Genomic DNA, 16302 nt, shown 5'->3' with positions numbered 1-16302 from the left:
ATTCGAATTTAACCAATCAGTTTAAATTATGCCTCAGGACACTAAAACCCAACCAAGTTTGAATTTATTGTTTTGTCAACATCAAACCAATGAGACGATCCGATGTTGAGGGTATAAAAAAAGACAGGCGTTTTAAAAATCTGACAGTGTAACTGAGATTGAGAAAGACCCAAGATATTGAAACACTCTCTATCAAAGGTACCTTTTCATGCGAAACATATTCGCAGTAAAAAAAAGACAACGACCCAGGGAGATCTTCAGCCGAAAGAAGAAAGACACCAAACACAACAGCAGCTGTATGGTTTTGAAATTAAGTTGATATAATTTTAGTTAGTGTTTTATTGGAACTGTATACTGTCATAGTGTTGGAGGCAGATAATAAGCAGTTAAGAGAAAGGAGGCCCTTAGAGTTGTGAATAATTGTTATTTAATGTTCACTTTTAGAGTTAAAGAATAAATTGGTATTATTTTCTTTAAATAGAGGAATTTGGGAGTTCTCTGTCATTCATATTTTAACATATTACAAGGCGATATTTAGTTTAATTAACAGCAGGGTTCACCACTGTGTCGTAATACCATTGCTGAATCCCATACTACCAACATCCTGTGGGTTGCCATTGCCCAGAAACTGAACTGAACCAATCATATAACCACAACAGAAGGTCAGAGGCTAGCAATACTGCAGCGGGTATCTCACTTCCTGACTCCCCTAAGTCTGTCCCCCATCAACAAGGTACAAGTAAGGAGTGTGATGAAATATTACCCACTTGTCTGGTTGGGTGCAGCTCCAAGAACACTCAAAAAGCTTAACACTATCCAGAACAAAGCAGTCCACTTAATGGGCACCCCATCTCGCACCTTCAACATTCATTCTCTTTACTACCAACACACAGTAGCAGCGGTGTGTACAATGTATGTGTCTCTGCAGAAATTCACCTAAGAGTCCTCAGGTAGCACCTTCCAAACCCATGACCTCTAACAATCACAAGGGCAAAGGTAGCAGATACATGGGGACATCGCCACCTACAAGTTCTCTTCCAACCCACTCACTGTCCTGACTTGGAAATATATTACTGTCCCTTCAATGTCACGGGATCAAAATCCAGGAACTTCCTCCCTAACTTCCCAAAATTCCATGAGGAGTGGAACTTTGAGGTCACAGGAAAGCCCCTGCATGGCTTGATTAGCTTTCAAGTGTGCTCTATGTCAAAAAGAAAACCAACTGAAAATACATTGATGCTGTGAGTATATGAACTATGCCTTAAAATCACCTGACCTTGTCCAGTAAAAGGCATTGAAAAAAGGTTAGGAGTTAGCAGGAAAACAGAATCTTATTCTGCTTTGCATGCTGTCTTCAGACAAGTCGCTGTGTCATCCATGTTTCTTGTGTTTTTGTGCTGCAGTACAAAATCCAGGAGCATCTCTTCAGCAATTTTTAAGTGCCATCCAGGTCGGTGCAGAACACAGCAATGATACATTCCTACCTTCACTGTGCACCATTGTATGTTTTCATCTACAAATATTAAAGAGCAATCTGGTAAAACAGCATGAACCAACCAGTCCGGTTTCATGTGAATTAATAACGTTATTTGGAGCCAAATGGTACAACCTTGACCGTGATTTCACTCTCTAGCACAGCGTAACTCCAATCCAGTTGGTTATCAACAAGGTCAGCTAATTCATAGGTACCAGAGGTATCTTTTCCTTATCACAGGCATCAGAGTGGGAGCAACTGACAACTTTGTCAAAATTAGAGTTTTGAGTTACTTAAATTTGACTCGTTGCAATTTATCTATCAAGTCTCCTCTCAAGCTGCTCTTCTCCAAAGAAGACAGCCTGAACCTCTCCAATTTGTAACTGATGTTTGTCACTCCAGGACAAATCTGATGAATCTCTCCCTCTCTCCTGCTTTAAGATCCTCCTTAAAACCAACTCCTTTGACTGCATTTTTGGCTACCTGTCCCGAATATATCCTGAGTGGCTCAATGTTGAATTTTCTTTGAATACATTTCTGTTAAGCACCTTGTAGATAAAAGTGCTACAGAAATGTAAATCATTTCTATTTGAATTCTCACACTATAAGTTAGGCTCAGTGATATTGGGTCCTAATTTACATAAATTCTAAGTACCACTCCAGAGTTTAAGCATATAATCTGCTTTATATTTCAATGCAGTACTGAGGGAATGCAACACTTTCAGAAATACTGTATTATCTTTCTGCCAGGATCATATGGAATTACGTGAAAGTTACTCCATGGAATTAAATCATTTGGAGTTTATGATGGTGCTCCAGTGATTCTTGTATTCCTCACCCACAGGAAAATTGGTCCTTTCAGATGTGTAACCACACAAAACTTTGAAGGAACCATGCACTTAAATAAATCTACCACAAACACTAAAAGCAAATTTGAGTGAATGTTGCTCATGCCTACTCTCCACACAAATGAAAGCCCGAATCCAAAATTCCCAAACCTTTCCTATATCTCTTCATCTTCTTTCAAACACTTAGCCACCCATTCTTAAGTACAAACATGCATCTGTTCCACTTCTTAATCCAACAGTTATTCCACAGCCTTATAGACCCGATCTCAAAACATTTCTGCTACGTCCAAAATCTAATTTTATATTTATGTCCCTTCTCTCTTTTGTGTCCACTCCCTTCTTCATTTTGAACAACTCTGTCAAATCATCCTGTAATCTCCACAGCTGTCGCTCAGTCTCAAACCACCAACATCCTTGGGGTTAGCATTGATCAGGAACTGAACTGGATCAACCATAATAATATTGTGGATACGTGAGAAATGAACCTCTCATGTGATAACAACCCAAAGCTGGTTCAGTGATGGCTCATCAGACTGGTTCCTGGGATACTGACATTGTCACTTAAAAAGAGAGATTGAACAAACTAAGCCTGTATTGTCGACAGTTTTGAAGAATGAGAGGTCATCTAACTGAAACCCACAAAATGCTTAAGGGGAACCTACAAAAGGGAGAGACAGGGTAGATTCAGGTAATGCTTCCCCTGGTTGGGGAGTCCAGAACCAGGAACACAATTTAAAAACAAATGGGATGCTACACAAATTCATGTTGAGAAGAAATTTTATTGAGAGGGTTTCGAATCTTTGGAATTCTCCACTACAGGAGGCTGTGGAGCCTCAGCCTTTGAGTATGTTTAACATTGATATATTTCTATTTGCCTGTGGTGTACAGGGTTATGAAGATGATGTGGACAAAAAGCATTGTTCAATCAGAGAGAGAGTGGACTTCCCCTACTCCCACCTCCCTCTATCCTCCATCTAAAAAGCTAAAATCAGGAATTTTAATGAAATATTCCCTACTTGGCAGGATGACAGCAGCTCCAACAATACTCAAAAAATTTGACACAATCCAGAACAAGGCAGCTGCTCAATCGGCACCACATCCACTACCTTATGCATTCAGTTCCCCCTACCACTTCTGATGAGCAGTATGCAACATCTAATAAATGAATTGCAGTAAACACCAAGGCTCCTGTGACAGTATCTTCCAAACTCATGACCTCCACCACACTGAAGGACAAAAGCAGCATGGAACAAATCATCACATGCGATTCCCCCCAAGCCACACACCATCCAGATGTGGAACTACTCTGCTGTTCTTTCAGTGCCGCTCTTTTCTGTAGGAAGAATCAAGATAAGAAAGACTGCAGCGATTCAAAATGGTGACTCACCATGACCTCTGCAAGGACAATTAAGAATGGACAACAAAAGCTGGGCTTGCCAGTGATCTTGGCATTGATGTGACAGAGATGCCCATATAGAGTCATAGAATGACTATATTTAAAAAGAAACTTTTACTTCTGGGTTCATGCCTCATCCTTTTTGTGAAAAGCCTTGAGATAACATTTCTGATTAGATTAGATTACTTACTGTGTGGAAGCAGGCCCTTCGGCCCAACAAGTCCACACCGACCCTCTGAAGAGCAACCCACCAGACCCTTTCCCCTACATTTACCCCTTCACCTAACACTACGGGCAATTCAGCACAGCCAATTCACCTAACCTGCACATTTTTGGACTGTGGGTAGAAACCTGGAGGAAACCCACACAGACACGGGGAGAATGTACAAACTCCACACAGACAATTGCCTGAGGTGGGAATTGAACCCAGGTCTCTGGCACTTGTGAGGCAGCAGTGCTAACCACTGTACCACCATGCCGCCCAGCAAATGCAATTCCAGACTGCTCCAGTATCTGCAGAATTGCTAAAAATCACCAGTCAGTCTGCTGTTTTGTCAGAGAATTTTGGATGCGTTCCCAGCACTCTAGCTGCTTTATAACCTTACATACCTAAATCAGACACTCGATTTTGTGTCACAATCTGAGGGGAAAAGGTAACGTGTGCTTTACCCAAAAACGTCTGTAAAATTAATGATTAAACTAGTAGATGGAGATGAACCCATAATTCAGTTTTGATTTCAGACAATTCTGTAACACAGCCTTAAAGATGCTTACTTGAATTCAGGGCCCAGGGAGAGGTATGACTTGTAGTCTTTATGACCCTGCAACAAACATTAGGGTCATTAGATCACTGTCAGGCTGAATTTTCTGTATTGAGCCCACCAATTGCAACATATTCAAAATATACTCAATTGTGCCTACTTCACTGTATTATTCATGAGGAGGTTGGATAGGATGGGACCTTTTTCACTGAACCATTATGAGTACAGATAAGGTGAAAGGCAGGTGACTTCTCCCTAGGATGGAGGATTTCAAGACTAGATGGTGTATTTTAAAGGTGAGAGGAGAAAGATTTAAAAAGGGCATAAAGGCAACTTCTTTCATACAAAGTGGTTTGTGCGTGGAATGAACTTCCAGATGAAGTGGTGGATGCAGGTAGACTTACATTTAGAAGTACATGAATAGGAAAGATTTGGAGAGACATGGAACAAGCGCAGGTGGGTGGGGCTTGTTCAGTTTGGGAAAAGGTTGGCATGGACTGGTTGGACTGAAGAGTCTGTTTCCGTGCTGTTTGACTCTATGACTCTGACTGCAACAAATTACTCTGATTTCAAACCTTTCACCTATTCCCTGTCTCTTGAATCCCTGCCAGGATCCCGATTCTTCAAGATGTCTGTACTCATCTAACTCTGGCCCCTTGAGCATCGCTGATTATAATTACTCCACCACTGGGAACAATACAGTGAAATGGCTAGACATTCAGCTCTAGAATACCCTCCCCAAACCTCACTGCCTCCATTTCCTTCCTTCAAGCTGCTCCTTAAAATCTACCTCTTTAACCAAGCTGTTAGACACCAACCTCAATGTCTCCTTTTGTGGCTCCATGCTTTTTTTCTGTTGTTTGATGTTTCTATGGATCACTTTGGGATGATTTACCCAGTTAAAAGGATTACATAATTACCATTGGAGTCACTGACAAGTCCAAATGCACTGTTACAAAGATTTGATGTCTCACAAATCTGACCACTGCCAACAGCGAGAGCAAAACATTCCACAAAGCACTTGTACTGGAGGCTGACAATGCAATGCCTAACCGTAGCCTGAATCGTGCTCCAGTAATCCAGCTCAATATGAGCGTAAAATCTTTCCACAAGGGACAAGCAACTCGAGTACTAAATTGGTTTTTGATTTGCATCAGTTACAGCGAAGAGCAAATCCAGCCCAAAGGTCTCAGAAAAGCTGGGAAACCAAAACAAAAACACCAAATTAGGATCAGAGAAATATAGAACGATAGTTTACGTTAGAGCGTAGAAAACAAGGAGGAAAGAAAGAAAAATATGGTGGTTGAGAGAAAGAATGTATATGGTAAAAAGGAATCAAAGAGAACAGAGAGAATGCAGAGATGAAAAACACAAAAGAAAGAAAAGCAGACAGAAATTTAAACAAACACTGAGGTGGAGCAAAAGGTACAAGAAGTAGGAGTAGGAAGAAAAAGGATTGAAAAAGAAGTGCGAATGGATACAGGAAAAAGCGTGACAAAGAGAAAAAAGGCAAGAGATAAACCAAAAAGAAAAGAAAGTGACATAAGAAAAGGGAGAATTCTAGAAGCTGGTATGTACCAGTGACAAACGAGAGTCAGAAACGTTGAGAAAGAGATCAAAAAGCAAAGTTTAAACAAAGACCAAGAGGAAGGTGAAAACTGAACAGTGCGAGATAATAACAGAAAATGAAGACAAAACAGGAGATAAGGACTGAAAGAGAGACCAAGTGGAAAAAGATTAGGGTTGATATGAATAGGGATGTGAATTAACAAAAAGGAAAACTGTGAGAGAGAGAGAGAAACAGGAATGAAGAAAAATTATGGAACAAAAAGAAAATGAAAAGAAGAGAGAGAACATAAAGATATGTGCGCACAAAAATAGACCAACGATTTTCAATTTTTCTCTGTGAAGATATAAAAAAGCCCCAGCCTTTAAAATGGACAGTGAAGACCTGATAGATCATGGTGTGCACACACTCAACCCTTAGTGGTAGCCCATCACATGCCAAATAGGTTGATTCCAACAATGGCTGATGAGGGCAATTGTCTGAATATAATGTAGGCCCAAGGCTTCTCTTAATACCCATTACAAACTCATTAGAGCACTATACTTAAGATCTAAAAGCAAAGCAGAGGTCCTTAATGGGCCCACAGGAAAGTGCCACCAAAAATATTTTACTTGCCTGAATCTGAACAGCAGGAGTGCTCTTCCTAGCTGAGCACTGAAATTCCGGGTGGCTGCCCATTCCCAGCAACTGCCCCCTCCACTAGATTCTCTCAAGAGCAGGCTGCAAATATCACCAATTTCATAAATTCCTTCTGAACCGTATTTGTGGTGTGGTTTTGTCACTGCTAGCATAGCTCCTGAATCTGAGTGCAATGCAGTTTCCAGGCACCCCCCCCCAACCCCCACCCCCGCGCCCCCCGCCCCCCATCCTAACAGCTGAAAGAAAGCATTAGATACCCAAAAGAAAATAGTGCTCTTATTACAGAAGATCTTTGTTAGTCTACAGCTACAGAAATGCTGCATTAGTCAGCAAACAAACACAGAAGAAACTACAGTAAAGTGGCGAATATATTATTTCCTAGACACTTGCAGCCTCAGTTGAACAGTAATCTGCTGTTTTGTATAGTCCCTGGGGTCTCGTGCCATTTCCTTATTTCTTTGTTTCTGTTTTTTTTTCCCTGCCTCTCAAGATATTTCTTTCCTTCTAGGCTTCCCTTTGTCTAAGGTACAGGGGTTGCTGAATGTGAGAAGACAGGTGGAATCACTCTTGAGCAGCTAACAGTCATAGAGTCATAGAGATGTACAGCACGGAAACAGACCCTTCGGTCCAACCTGTCCAGGCCGACCAGATATCCCAACCCAACCTAGTCCCACCTGCCAGCACCCGGCCCATATCCCTCCAAACCCTTCCTATTCATATACCCATCCAAATGCCTCTTAAATGTTGCAACTGTACCAGCCTCCACCACATCCTCTGGCAGCACATTCCATACACGTACCATCCTCTGCATGAAAAAGTTGCCCCTTTAGGTCCCTTTTATATCTTTCCCCTCTCACCCTAAACCTATGCCCTCTAGTTCTGGACTCCCCAACCTCAGGGAAAAGACTTTGCCTATTTATCCTAGTCAAGACAGTTTTGGATGAGACTGGGATTTAAATACAGCATGCTTGGAAAATCAGTAAGAATATAGTAAGATATATGAATTTCATCAGTGGAGGGACTATGATTTGCAATATGGCAGAACTGGAAACTGATCTGTTTGGATAAAAAAAAAGAACCCCAGCTCAGCCAGATAAGGACTTGAGTTTAGCAAAAATGAACTGCTCAATAAGGAGTTGGAATTGGAGGCTAGGATTATTGACAGGATCAAGTAGGATAGTTTTGTATTGGCAATATGGTGTTGCATAGATCTAAATCATCTATCATTTATGTTACATGAGGAATATGACCATATATTGATGGTATGGATTTGTATAAGTTCATGGAGATGTAAGGATGAGTGCTATCAGCACACAGGTAGCAACCAAACCCACATTAATGAATATCACGTGTAGATAAAGTCTGGAAAGGATAAATATAGCCTATGAGGTGCTCTTAAAGTGGCCACATTAGATGGGCGAAGAAATCACTTTAAAAGATGAGCTCTATACAATTGACAGATAGGGATCAAACCATGCAGGAGCGGCATCACAAAGGTGAATTAGATGCAATAAATCATAGAGTCATATTACACATATTTCAGCCCATCAATTCTGTATTGAAGCAAGATGGAGTAGTCAACAGTAACAAATACCACAGAGATTCATTACCTCTCGCCTTACAAACACTAATGATTCCAAGTTCCGAGATAGCAAAAGTTTCACGCAATAAAGTGATGCTTAAGCAGAAACAAGCAGCCTTCCCCAACAAGAGATAACCTTGACTTCAGCACAATTGAACATTATTTAGCAAATAGGCAGCTGGATCACAAGACAAGAATTAATCTCACAATTGGTACCAAATAACAAAGATCTCTTAAGCTTTGTTTTCCAATAGTACAAAGGTTTTCTCTATATTGTTGCATGTTTAAAACGTTCTATGTGCAATATGTCCAGTCCCACATTTTACAATGTACTGAACATCAAATATTTGGTTTTCATGTCAGTGAAATACAATTACCACAGATACATAACATAAATTACATGGGTGAGTGGATGAATCAATTAACAATGTCTGTAATTTGCTTTAGCCAAGTAGTACCCATAAGCAACGATTAGTAAATTTGTAAATGACTTAATAAGGGTGAATTTTCAGTATTAGAGACAACGAAGTCAGATATCACTGATGCAGTTAAAAGAACTTTCTTTCTTTAACCTTATGCCAAGTGTAAGAGAGTGGTAAATGAGGTGCAAAAATCACCAGATCACAGTGTCCTTATGTATTTATTTACTTATTAAACCTCAGTAAAAATGTCCCATTCTGTTGGTGATTTGGTACATTCAGTATTGATCAAAAGCCTGATGCCAAAATAAACAACAGTTAAAATAACAATCAAAGCTATAGCAATTTCAACCAGAATCAAGGGATCGTTGCCCCTTACTTGGAACTAGTGCTCTATGAAATTTGGTACATTGTATATCTTGAAGTATAGAAGGTAAGGAATGGAAATGAAAGTCGAATACAGAAATCTCCATTGCTGCAGCCTACTGAAATATTTTGTTAATCAATTCATAGTTAGAAAATGAATCTATACAAATATGGTCAATAGTGAATAAGCTCTCATTGTTTTACATACTCCCATACCAACTTCATTTTGGCAAAGTTGGGTTCAGGACATGATTTGTTGTTGTGGAAGGAGAAAGATAGCAGCAGGGAAAAGCCACTTCAAGCCTTTTTTAAAAAAAAATTATTAATTTGTATTTCAACTCCAGCTTTTTAATCTTTGCTACTTATCCCTTGAATTTATCCCTTATAAATTTTAAAATTTATAATTGAAATGTTAAATTAACCCAGAAGTTTGTTTCTTCTGGGGAGAGAGTTGTCACTTCCTTCTCTACTGTGCTTGACAAATGCTTCCTCAATTTCACTCCAATATGAGCTGGATCTAATTTTTAATTTGTGCCCCTTGTTTTGAATTGCCCCTTCTCAGGATTTACAGTACTGACTTCTACAATACTGAAATGTTACTAACCCCTTCAGTTTAGTAACATTCTGCTGAGTCTATGGTGCATGCACCCTTAAGGCTTATATATCCCTCCTGAGGTACAGCAACCAATTACGAATACAGTACGCCAAATGAAATCTCCAAGGTCAATTTAATTGCAACATAGCTTCCAAACCATTGTAACCCATTAAGATAAAGAGCAATGTTCGACCTTTTTTGATGATTCTGTGTACCTGACCAGTATTTGTGAACCTGTCTCATATTTGTGAACCAGGACTATATTTGCGAACTTGTCCAATATTTGCGAACTTGGGTCCAATATTTGCGAACCTGTCCAATATTTGTACCCACTACTGTCCAGTATGTTTAGACTAATCCAATATTCTACTGTGATTCACAGAGTTAGTCACCAAATCCCTTTCCTCCTCCACATCTCCTAGTCTACTTCCCTCCAGGAAATATTCTGACTTGTGTTTACTGGATCCAAAGTATGGATTAAATCTTACATTCCCCACATTGAACTTCACCAGCACAGTCTTTTCCGAACAAATTATCATAGCTATGTTCCTTTGCAACTTTCTGCTCCTGTCAACACAATTTAATGGGTCTCCTAACTCAGAAAACTTGGATATGCAACTATTTTGACTTTGCACAGTTTTCACCGAATTCTTGTATTCCTATACTTGAGCACACATGACAATAAAATCTAATGCTAAATTTCAATTCTACTTCTTCACCCACCTCATTGTTATCTGATGCTTCAATACAGGTCACTGGGAAAGACTACTAGCTTGCTCCTGGCCATCCTGACAAACTACTAACTCCTGCCAAAGAGGTACCTCTCATTCCTCCTGCTTCTAGTTCCAGCAACAATCTCCAGTGAAAAACATGCCTAATAAATTCTAGCACAGATTATATTCATAGGTGTTACCCCATCCACCAAGATGATGACCTCTTCAAAAGATCCAGGATTAGTGCTACATGATCTACTCTTCACTAACTGTTTTTGGCTATCTCATCGTCGTCTATGTACTCAGTCATCCTGTCCATGACGGCAGCATTCCAGTAACTTCACCAAGGCTGGTGTTAAACTGAGAGGGCTAACATATCTGCACTGCACCATTTCCTTGATCAATATACTTGGCAAAATGCTTTCTAACAAGCATTGAAGACGTCAGTTTGTTAGTGGTGAGAAGGGCACTACCTGTCAGAACCTTAATGTACACCTGGACTCTCTGCACTACTGTACACTGCCCTTGAAGCAGCTGTGGGAGGGATTCCTTCTGGAATGTGCCTTTGCCAAAGAAGTCTGGAGAGAGACACAGTGGTATTAGTTAAGGTTCATGCCCCGTGAAGCAGGACTTTGTGTTCTATAGGCTGTTGCCTAGGACGCACACTGAGACAACCATTGACTGTGCCTGGAGGGCCATCAACTCGATGAAGGACGTTCTTTGGTGTGCCCAAAACTTGTTGGTCTTCCAGAGCAAGGAGTTGACCTCGACTGAGTGTTGCCAACTGTCACATTCGAAGGTCCAAGACTATCTACTGAAGGACACACTAAAGCTTGGGGTAACTGCTGCCAAGGCACAGTGGGAAAAGACCACTATCTGAGGTCTTCTTGCCGAAGTTAATGAAGGTCCATTCAGTTATCGGACCCTCCAGGTGCCTCACGCACATATTAGCAGTACCTTGCATAATTAAGAAATGCCTTTGAGTTTGTTGTAGCTATACATAAAGTCAAACCCCAATGCACCTTTGCTCTCAATAAGCAAAGACTGTACAGAACTGAACTGCTTCAGTAACTGTGTACATGCATAAAGATTTCTTAATGAAAAATATATTTTCTGAGTTTTGATACCCAAGACTGTTCTCTACATGATAAAATCTATGCTAAAAAAACACATTGCAAACTCAACAAGCTCTTAGAAGAATTGAAAGTGTGCATGGATTTCTGCTAGGTGCTCCAGTTTCCTCCAAAGACACGGAAGTTAGGTGGACTGGACATGCCAAATTGCCAGTAGGGAACAGGGATGTGCAAATTAGGTAGATTAGCCATGGGTAAAAATCCCATGCAGAGTTACGGGTATGGGTTGGGGGTGAGAAGAGTTGGTTTGGGGTCAGATGCTCTTTGGAGAATCAGTGCACACTCGATGGGCTGAGTGGCCTCTTTCTGCACTGTCAGGATTCTATGATCTATAATTAGTCTTTGGATTACAAGTACATATTGGAAAAATCAATATTTCCATTTGTTCTATCATCTGATAACTTTTTTGATCAGGTCCTGCAATAAATAGCATTTAACTGACTCTAAGAACCAGCTGAGAAAGCTTTGACTACATTAAATGTTCATCTGGCAATATTTACAATTGTGTTCCAGGATACTAATGCAAAGAAACAGACTGAAAGTTGAACGAGAACAGTAGCAGAAAATGAACACGGAAACTTAATAAAAAGTCATTTTTGAGAGCTACACAAATATTCAGAAAACTACAAAGAAAAATTGTTTCTCATTCGTAGCTGAGCTCAGGACTAGTTGCTTGTTATTTGTATTCAACTGGTTGCCAGAACTAAAACTTTTTGACACTTGGGTTGTATTGTAAATAACAATAATCAGTATTTAACAGTCCCTGACAATCCCAGAATTTCCTTAATACCTTAGATCAGACCAGACTTGCTTCACTGATTAATGCCAGGACTGTAATGATTTTTAAAATACACCATGCCTGTGCCAAAACAAAGTTTCATCCCAGAAAGAGACCAACCTTGGCACAGAAAGTTTCACCTACATTCAGAGAGACATCTTGACCATGTATTTGGATGGGGAATGTCTAGTTTCAGTGGGAGGAGTGCCAATGCTCTGGGGTGTCCTTGCGAAAAAAAAGAGTTGAAAGTTTGCTACTCTTCGCATCATGTTAGAACAAAATCTCTGCACAGCACTCACACACTGTTGCATTTCATTTTCAAACTCTCCATATGCCGTTTGCTTGCCTTTAATTTACTATTTTGTGCAGCTGCTCCCCTCCCCCCGCGTAGCATGTAGCAACCTCAGAAACATTAATTGGTGCCAAGCTAAGGTTTAGGTGTTACCTCAATATTCAATCACAAAACCAACAGCAGTCATCAAAAGGATTGTAACTGAAGAAGTGGGAGAGCACGCCCTGAGAGAGGAAAGATGCAAAGTGCTCCTCTCCAGCAGAGTAACAAAGAAAAAGATATATATTACAGAAGCACTGCTTTGTGCTCGATCAGTGCAAGCAAGGCTTAAGAGAAAGCCTCCCCTTGCTCTCGGCGCAAAACAAAGTGCAGATCTAAAACCACATCGTCTCGCTTCTACGATTGAAATGCAAAATACATGAAGCATTTGTGCCCTGCCGGAGATTGCAGGCTACCCGGGATCATTACACACACACTTCGCCCAGACAGTCATTGCCAAACTGCAATTTGCATTGCTCCCACTTTTTGTAGAACAGCACATAACATTTCACGCACATTTCTAACAGATCTATGGTATTCGGCGGCTGAATTCACAGAACGGTTAATGTAGCAATGCTTCCTCACTCACCTCGTGAAAATAAAGATCCTGACAGTCGAAGTGGAGAAAAAGCAAAGGCTCCTCCTCCTGCTGCTGCTCTCAGAGTGGAGTTAGCTCCCTCTCACAGTCTGACAACCCACTGCAGACAGGCAGGCTAAAGCTACACAGACAAAAAGACAAAGCGACAGGGACAGACTGGACCAGGCGCGGGGAAAGAAACCTTTATATTCCTGGCAACGTCACACACAACAGATAACCAGCAGAAGAGGCATTCACATCTCCCCCCCCCCCCTCCCCTCACTCACCTCCCTCCCCCCCCACACTCCCTTTCGCCTCCTTCCCCTCACATCCTTCCCTTTACATCCCCTCCCCTCACATGTCCCCTCCTCTCCCCACCCCCTCAAATTTCCCCTTCTCTTCTTCACACCCTCCCTTCCTACTTCACCCCCTTATATCTCTCCCCCCCCCACTCACCCTCTCATTCCTTCTCCCTCACTGCCTTCCCTCTCACTCACACCCCTCTTCGCCCCCTTTCCCTCACTCCTCCCCCAGTCACCCCCAACCCCTAATTCACTTCCTCCCTCACTCCCCCAAACCCCCTGGTTCTCCCTCACTCCATTCCCCCTCCTTCCCCACATTACTCCCTGGCTCATCCCTTCTCTCATTCACCCTTACTCCCCCAGCAGTTAATTTCCCCCTACCCTGTTTTGACTCCCTCTCCATTGCCCTCTCCCTTTCTCCTCTCGCAATTGCTCTCCTACCTCTGAATGTTCCTCAACTTCTCCCTTACTCTTTCTAATCCTCACTCTCCATTTTTCTCTACCCTTGCTGTTCCCCTTCTCTTTCCCGAGGTGAAGGGATAAAGGGGGTCCCTAAAAGCGGACGGAGGAAAGAGCACCCGAACTCTCAATAGTTCAGAGAAACCTGATGCAATTCCATCTTTCCCACAGAATAAATGTGCATGGAAAACCGCCCCAACTAGCACCCGTGCACAGCTCGTTTCATCCGACCATTTGCAAATGCACCTTCAGTCATTCCCCGAGTTTGTATTGTTACACAAAAAAAAATCCAACTTCAACATAATTCAGCTCTAAATGCACGGACTGGTTGTGAAATGCAGTGTTTTATTTTGTTCTGCTTCCAATGCTTAATGCTTCTAATCTATTTTTTTAATGCATGTGTGCATTCTCTCAATGTGCCGACAGGCAAGCGGTTGCACACTGAGCTCTCCTAGCAAGTCGCTGTCAATATGATGCTCCGCTCTCTCTCCTCCCCTCTCTTCCTCTCCGGAGTTCAGCCGTGCTCACGCCACTCATCTGGCGGCTCCTGGCTCCAATCAGCTCTCGGTGAAACTGCACCGAGAGAGGGGAGGGAACAGCAGCATCGCTACAGCACAGGGACCAGCTGGGGAGGAAGCTGTGCTCTGGTCTCAAGGCACTTTGCAGGGTTAAAGTTATTTTTTTTTAAAAAACTCTCTACTGTTTACATCAGATAGGAACAGGAGTAGACCATTCAGTCTCTCACGCCTGTTGCACCATTCAATAAGGCCATAGCTGATTATAGCCAAATTCCCTATACCTGCCTTTGGCCCATATTCCTTAATACCTTTGCTTAACAAAACATTATCTATCTCAAATTTAAAATTAACAATTGGTCACTGCCATTTGTGGATGATAGCTCAAACATTTACCATGTAGAAGTGCTTCTTAACATTTCTCCTGAACGTCTGGCCCTAATTCTCAGACTATGCCCCTAATTCTAGAAGCCCTAACCAATGGAAATTATTTATCGCTGCCATGTCTTTTCCGGTTAATAGTTTGCAAACTTCAATCAGACCACCCCTTAAACTTCAATCAGATCACCTCTTAAACTTCTACATTCTAGAGAAAACAGGCCGAATTTGTATAACCTCTCCTCATTACTTAATCTGGTGCATTTTATTTGATCCAGGTCCCTGTGTGGTTATTTACTGTTCCTGTACCAAAACACCATGGTCCTAACTAAGAGATTTCACTGGCTTATATATATTATCGGAACCCCAATTCTGCTTTTAAACTGGTAATTGGGCACTACTTGTATGACAAAAACTTTTAAGGAAACTGCTCTTCTGCTATCATATGGCAATAAATATACAAATATTTTGATACTCCTATTAGGGCCACTTTATAAACATAAGAATATAAGAAGTAGAAACAAGAGTAGGCCATTCAGCCCCTACAGCCTATTGTGCTGTACCATCAGATCATGGCCAATCTGCTCCAGGCCTCAACTCATCTTTTGTGCCAGCTCCTCACAGACTTTGATCCCTGATATTACAAAAATCTAACTCCTCTTTAAATGCTTTCAGCGATCTAGCATCCACAACTTTCTAGCATGAAGAATTTCAGATATCTGCTGCCTACTGGGAGAAGAAATCCCTTTACACCTCAGTTTCAAATCAGAGTCCCTTTATTCTGTAACTATGACCCCCAACTCGTGGAAACATCTCAACACGTATCCTGTCAAATTCCCTCAGGATCAATGGATCACCCCTCATTTTTTAATAAACGCCTAATAAATAAGAGCTTAACCTTTTTACAGATTAGGTTACTTACAGTGTGGAAACAGGCCCTTCAACCCAACAAATCCACACCTACCCACCGAAGCATAAACCACCCATACCCATTCTCCTACATTTACCCCTTCACCTAATACTACGGGCAATTTAGCATGGCCAATTCACCTGACCTGCACACTTTTGGATTGTGGGAGGAAACCGGAGCACCCGGAGGAAACCCACGCAGACACAGGGAGAACGTGCAAACTCCACACAGAGAGTTGTCTGAGGCGGCTTAATAAGAGTTTAACCTGTTTAGACATTCCTGATAATCCATTTCCTTCATCCCAGGAATCAGCCTATAGGGATTGGGCCAGTTTCTGGAGACAAAATAACAGCCTAATAGTGACAATATTCGCCATTACTTATGTATGGACATTACAGTAACTTCAAATGAGGGGGATATCACACAGTTCAGTACAAATATCCAGAAAGTGCTGTCCATGTTGTGTCCCTCTGCTGCAGTCTGTGCAAAAACAGCATCTTGTTGACAGCTACACTATTGGCATGCTCCGAATGTTGTAGAGTTGATGAAATATGAACTC

At 41.4% G+C, this 16302-nt stretch overlaps 1 protein-coding gene across 3 annotated transcripts in view; it reads right to left on the bottom strand.

Annotated features, from left to right (window-relative positions):
- The window catches only part of elovl5 (ELOVL fatty acid elongase 5), a 112681-nt gene that overhangs the window by 84555 nt on the left and 11824 nt on the right, over positions 1-16302 (bottom strand). For 2 of the 3 annotated variants that reach the window (XM_072560338.1, XM_072560329.1), the window contains exon 1: positions 13192-13380. The exons of the other annotated variant lie outside the window; for it this stretch is intronic. The gene's annotated coding sequence lies outside the window, so the exon portion shown is untranslated. Of the gene's footprint in view, positions 1-13191; positions 13381-16302 lie in introns of those variants that run through there. 3 annotated transcript variants of the gene reach the window in all.

This window comes from Chiloscyllium punctatum, chromosome 3 (genome assembly GCF_047496795.1).
Source record: "Chiloscyllium punctatum isolate Juve2018m chromosome 3, sChiPun1.3, whole genome shotgun sequence".
Lineage (NCBI taxonomy): Eukaryota > Metazoa > Chordata > Chondrichthyes > Orectolobiformes > Hemiscylliidae > Chiloscyllium > Chiloscyllium punctatum.
The sequence above is the reverse complement of the archived record's forward strand: the minus strand, read 5'-3'. Positions and strand labels throughout refer to the sequence as shown.